Source organism: Dama dama, chromosome 5 (genome assembly GCF_033118175.1).
Source record: "Dama dama isolate Ldn47 chromosome 5, ASM3311817v1, whole genome shotgun sequence".
NCBI classification, from domain to species: domain Eukaryota; kingdom Metazoa; phylum Chordata; class Mammalia; order Artiodactyla; family Cervidae; genus Dama; species Dama dama.
In genome coordinates this window covers 94,337,683-94,344,392 of record NC_083685.1, presented here as the reverse complement: position 1 = coordinate 94,344,392, position 6,710 = coordinate 94,337,683, and positions in this window count along the sequence as shown.

The window sequence follows — 6,710 nt, the reverse complement described above, 5'->3', positions numbered from 1 at the left end:
GTGGGTGCTCTTTTGTAAAATGAATGATTACAACCTTTTGTGTGAACCTGCATTGTGTAAAGGAGGACACACCTGCAACCAGACTGATCTTTTTCCATCTGTTGCTGTCTCTTGATCTCTCTCTCTATTCCCATGTCCCCTGCTCTCCATCACTCGGAGATAGCATGAGTCACCACCAAGAATCCCCCACGGGCAGGCTGCTCAGCTCTGCTAGCCCACGGACAGTTGTGGCTGCGAGGACACAGACAGACCCTCTACTGACCTTCAGGTGGGTCCGCTCAGGCCTGAGGCTGCTGATGGAGGTCTCCTTGGCTCCTGATCCCCCTCTCCCTCCTCACTGCATCAAGTGGGGCATTTCCCAGAACAGGCCAAGAGGTCTGTCTCTCCCTGGCTGCACCTACCCCACAGAGATCCCCTTCTCCCTTCTCCTTCCTGGAGAAGGGGATACTTGCGAGCCCACAACCTGGGCCTGATGTCTGCAGGGCTTGGAAGATGTGGGGAGGAGAGGAGTCTGCTCAACACCCACCTGGTGTGTCCCTCTTAGGGGTCAGGGCTGACTCAGTGCCCTGGGGCCACTCAGTGGCTGAAGCCAGACTTGGCAGAGCATCTCTGATACCTCCCTGAGTTTAGACGTTCCCCAAGGTTGTCACCACTCCTTGAATGTGCCCAAGTCCCTTGCCTCCAAGTCTCTGCTCCATGATTCTTCCTGTTTAGACTGTCCTGACACCATTAGGTGTCATTTCAGTACCATGGTCCTTTATGTCTCAGCACAGAAAAAAATTCAGCTAGAGGCAAACTGATAGATAAGAAGTGATTTATTAGAATAGGAGGCTTCTGAGGTTTACAAACTGGTAGGTGAGAGATGCCATGCCCCGAGAACTTACTGGGCTACAGTTTTATAATCAAAGGAAAAGTAGGGAGGAGGAGAAGAACTTCTTTGTCTTTCTTGAGTAGACATCATGCTTCCATCATCAGCTCCTCCTCCAGGTTGAGCAGGGGAATTTTCTTGTTCCTACATGGTCAAGCTAGGCCCACAGATTATTGTTTTCTATGTGTACAGAGAGCATGTCCTAGGAATCACGAACTTGCTGAGCTCACTGGGCAGGATGTGGGGCTCATGCCACCATTATCTTATTATTTGGGGACATGTCTCATGCTTCTGTTGCATGGTCTTGTTGCTAAGCAAGCCTGCTCGGTTTTGTGGTTAAGCAAACCTTTCTTGAGTAATCATTGACTTACAGGGGTCTCCCATATTTTTTCTACCTACAGTCCCCTAGGGGGATTAACTATTTAATCACATGTGTGTGCTCAGTTGCGGTCGTGTCCAGCTCTTTGCAAACCCACCAGGCTCCTTTGTTGCCCACCAGGCTCCTTTGTCCACGGAATTTTCCAGGCAAGAATACTGGAGGGGATTGCCATGTCCTCCTCCAGGGTATCTTCCCAACCCAGGGATCAAACCCACATCTCTCGAGTCTCCTGCATTGTCAGGCAGATTCTTTACCACTGTGCCACCAGGGAAGTGATTTAATCATCTACTTTGTCCTTTTACTCTGTCCCTATCACTCCCTCCTTCCAAGTCCAACCCAAAAATTCTTCACTGAATCCCTCCCCCAGCCCCCATTAGAGGCGCTTATTCCTCCTGGGTAGCCTGAGTCCTCTTTGTCCTCTAACCTGTTTGGTGGGGTTAGGTTTCCTACCCGAGCCTGGCTGCCTTGTGGCTCACGGGTGGAGCCCGTGGTCTTGAGGGTGGAGACCACTTTCCCCAGTTCTGAACCCTTCACTGGGCCCTGGCTTCCTGCCTGGCCTCCCACTGTGGGCTCCCATGATGTGTTGGATTAAATGGGATTGAATGCAGACCAGCCCCTGCTCCACAGACAGCAGAGGGGGCTCCCCTTTCTCCGTGCTGGGCACACTGCTTGCCTTTGGGAGGGAGGTATGGGCCATTTTAGAAAGGCTGGTCTTTGAGAAAATGTGCTAACACACACGGCAAAAAGCAAATACTGCAGTTGGGCAACAGCTTCACCCTTAGGGCTTGGAAGCAGTCACGGAGGAACAGGCTGGGAGGGGTGGGGGCTGAGTCAGGAGGGGCAATTACTGGAGTAATAGAGAACAGACTGTTTGATCTAAGATGGGGCTTTAATGGAGTTTCAGGGAGTGATGAAGTTAGGATGTGTGCCTGGGCTGTGTGCTCACGTGTGTGTATGCACGTGTGTGTGCATTTGCTCAGTTTTGTCTGACTCCTTGTAACCCCTTAGACTGTAGCACGCCATGTCCTCTGTCCTTGGAATTTTCCAGGCAAGAATACTGGAGTTAGTTGCCATTTCCTACTCCAGGGGATTTTCCTGACCCAGGAATCAAACCCGTGTCTCTTGTGTCTCCTGCATTAGTAGGCAGATTCTTTACCACTGGGTCACCTGGGAAGCTTTGGGGCCCCCTTGACTTAAACTGTAGAAGCGGCCCCCTCTTCACTCACACCTGAAGCTTGTCAGCCACGGATCCAGGTTTTCTGCGTCTTACTGGCCACAGGTCCTGCTGTCCCATGGTCAGAATCTTGACCTGCCTCCTGCCTCTGCCCAGGCCTGGCAGGCTGTGTTGATGAAAGATGGAGGGCCTTGTTCCCATGGCACCCAAGGAAGTCTCTGCCACATGGGTCACTGGCGCCGTCCCTGTCAGTAGAGACTTCCTGCTCCATCCCAGTCCTGACTTGCCTGTGGGAACAGGTGTGTAATTCCTGAGTGATGCAGAGACCGTCAGGGCTGTCCCAGCCCTGCTCCACCCTCTTCACAGCTATGGCCTGGGTGAGGAGGGAGGGCTCAGAGTCTACTCTGATGCTCCGGCCTTGGAAACAGGTCGCCTGGCAGTTGAATGCAGGATAAAATAGTAACAGTTCATAGCTGTCATTGTTTATAGAGTTCTTTCTGTGCTCTGGTCCTTGTTCTAGCCCTTTCTATGTGCTATTGCATGTAAGCCCTGTGGTACCTCTGCAAGGTAGGTTTATTATGCACATTTCACAATGGAGAAATGGAGTCTCATGAGAAATGACTTGCCCAAGGTCATACAGTCTAGGGGTGAAGCTGTCTGACACCCAGGTCTGTGGTGCATAATTTCTGCTGGGAAGCATTGAATGGAGACTTCCTCTGTCTCCAAGGGGACTTGATCCCAGGTTTTGAAGGACGGAAACCAAGCCTTGGAGGTGGCCACTGTGGGGTCAATGGGCCAGCCCTTGGTGGTGGCCTTGCCTCCCAGGTTGGCCCTGAGCACTCAGTTCATTTGGCCTTCCTACCAGCAGGATTTCTGACTTCTCACAGCATCCTTGGGAAGTAAATGTGATGAGGGTCGTGATGTGAGGCATCAAATACCAGAGAGGAGTTGGACCAGACCCTTAGTCTTGGTACCTGGCATCTCCCTGTCTTCTCCTGGGTTGGGGTGAGGCTGCCCTGTGGGCGTGGGGGTGACTCAGGCCGTGCACGTGGGCGGTGGGCTGGCGCTGTAGCTGTGGCTGGTGGGCGTGGCCTGCCTGGCACCAAGGGCAGGTGACCCAGCCAGTTCTACCTCTGACACCTCATTCCAGCCATCCCTCTGACGACGATGAGAGCCTCTCGCCACCTCGGCTGTAGTCCCGCCAAGGGGCCCCGGGCCCCAGACATGCGGTGATCTGAGAACAAGGCAGCCACTGCCACACCTGGACTTCACCAGATGAGTCTTTGCCGCACAGGTATCGAGTGCTCTCCAAGGTCCCGGGGGCCCAGAGCGAGGACATCAGGGGTCCCTCGGGGCCATGCCTGCCCTTTGCTGATTGGTCTCAGCTGGGACTGGGAGAAAGCTTGGGCCTCTAGCAGGGGAGGCAAAGTTGGATGTGAGCTCTTGGCCACTGGGAGTGTGTCAGAGCACAGGCTCTGATGGAAGTGGGCACCTCTCACCGAGGTTTTGGGGTCTCAGGGAGGGAGGAAACTCATAACTGCCCAGGGCAGAAGTGAGGCTCCTGACACCTCTAGCAGGCCCTGGGGATGTGAACTCCAGGGCAGCAGTGTGATGGGATTTCAGGGTGGGATGAGAAGGCCCAGAGCCTGAGAGGGATGGGGCCCAGGTGTCTCATAAGGGCTGAGCCAGCAAGCCCTGGATGGAGGTGGGCCCTGTGGCCTTGGGCCTGCACCATCTCCCAGGAAAGGCCATTCCAGCCTGTGCCGGGGCTTGGGAGGCACTTCCCAGGTGAGGAAGCCCAATCCCTGAGACAGGGAGGGCCAGGCCCGTGAGAGAGTCTAGCAGGTGAGAACACAGGTTTACGAGGTGACTCAGACAGCTAATTATAGCTGCTGCAGTCTCCCCAGCCTCAGTTCTCCTGACCCTCTCCTGCTCGGGTAGGGACGGCCCTACACTCACTGTCCAGGGCAGAGAAGACGGAGCAGCCAGAGGTCATAGGTGAGAGACATAGGAGACCCTTCAGCCCATTTCTCAGAAGGGAAAACAGTCTCAGGGAGGGATAAGGGACTTGCCCTCCATTCCTTTCTTCCAGGGTTGGCCCAGCCCAGCCTTTAGCCCCATCTGTCCGCAGGTTGCTTTGGGCTGATGGAGATGGTATGACTGTGGATATGGCCGGGGACCTGGTGCTGACCGGTCTTTCTGAATGGAATGCCTGAGGCCCCCACTTGGAGCTCCCTGACTCGAGGTGCCTGCACTCCAGAGCTGATGCCCCCTGCCCCCGCCGCCCCCCATGCCTCTCCTCTCCCAGGGCTGCTCATGTGTGGTTGGGAGGTGGGAGTAATGAGGCTCTCTCATTTCTAAACCTCACTACAGTCTGAACCAGGTTACTGGGGCGATGCACAGCACTTTCAGATAATAACTAGAATTATGACTGAACGCTTTACCAGGACACATCAGAATTCCATATAATCTCTAGAATATCTGCATCAGCAGTAACCTGGTTGCTTTAAACTTGCCTTCTTAAGTCTTTCTGCCATTTTAGATAGCTATGGTTTCACTCTGATGCCTCTGCAAAAATGCCTCCTCTTCAAGATTTATAAAAGGGACTTTTGGAGCAGTGCAAGTAATTCTAATGGGAAACCTGATGGCTTCATAAAGTTGTTAATGAAAAGGATGAATTACAGGGGACTGAGTGAACTGGTAGATGTGGTTATAATTTTATGGTTTCTATCTTAAAAAATACTGGTTTAAATCTGTTTTCCAGGGGTAAGGAAGATTTCCCCTTAAACTGATCAATCACTGTTTTAATTTGTTTTCAAATTTGTTTGCACCTTGTGCCTCCCTGCTGTTCTATGTCTTTGTCAGTGTCACTAGATCCATTACTGATATCTTGTCTAATTTATAAGGTTGTGGTCTCTTACAATACCCAGTCTGTAACCAGGCCTCCAATGTATATGGCTAAAAATACAACATAAAATCATTGTAATAGTGTAATTCTATGTATCAGGCTTCCTTGGTGGCTCAGACGGTAAAGAATCTGCCTACAATGCAGGAAACCTGGGTTCCATGCCTGGGTTGGGAAGATACCCTGGAGAAGGGAATGGTAACCCACTGCAATATTCCTGCCTGGAGAATTCCATGGACAGAGGAGCCTGGTGGGCTACAGTTCATGGGACTGCAAAGAGTTGGACGTGACTGAGTGACTAACACTAATACACACAGTCTGAACACAACACAATCCAGACGCCTCCTCCAGAGAGTTCTCCTATGTGGATCAGGATCACCAATGGCTCCCCTCCACCCAGATGGGCTCTTCTTAAAGAAATCACCCGCTCTGGCCTCTCCATGTCTCTGAGGGTGGCTCAAGCTAACTGCAGAGTCACCTCCTGTCCTTTCCCCTGTCCGCCTCTTCCTCTATGGCCTGCCCACCATCCCCATCTGGCTGGCCCCTGTGGGAGCCTCCCCCTGGCCTCTGGTCTCCTCTATCTCCCTCTCGCTGTCTCCTACAGGACCCAGATCCCTCTCACGTCCCCCCTGCCCTCAGGTTCAGCCACATTCCTGCTGCTGTTCCAGGCCCAACACGCTCTCGAGCCTCTTAACTGCCCACGGGTCCAGTCACACCAGCTCCTTGTCCCTTGCTGAACTTTCTTGACCCCTGGTCTTTGCTCAGGCTATCCCCTCGGCCTGGACAGTCCTCCCCCGCCACACAGAAACCTCTAAGTTCCTTTCAGTTTCCTTGGAAGACATATCAGTTCCTCTTTCCAGTACTCCCTCCACCCCAACATAGGGTCCAGCCCCTGTGAGCATCAGTAAGACAGGTCTATGCTGAGCAGGGTGAGGCTCAGCTCCTCCCTCCAATGGACAGATAGCCACGAGGCTGGTTACACTCAGCTTTGGGTAGGGGAGAAAGATGCTCTCCGTGTTAGCAGAAGAGAGCACCAGGTGTATGAGAAATTAAAAGACTAGAGAGATCTGGGCTGTGTTACTAGGAGCAGCGTGTCTAGAATAAAGGAGGTAACAGTCCTGCTCTGTCAAGGAGCATTCTGAACACAGATCCTGAGACACTTAAAAAGCAGAGTTAATTCTCAGGAATCTACCTGGAGATGGGTGGGGGCTGGGGCAGATGACTGGAGAGAGGTCAAGGGCATGGTGGTCTCTACCTGGAAGCTCTGATGGGCGCTCCTAGGACCCTCAGGAGCAGGGGTGCTGAAGCAGCGAGCAAGAGAAACTGCAGGGACAGTCTATGCTCAGTGGTGTTAGTCACTCAGTCGTGTCCGACTGTTTGTGAC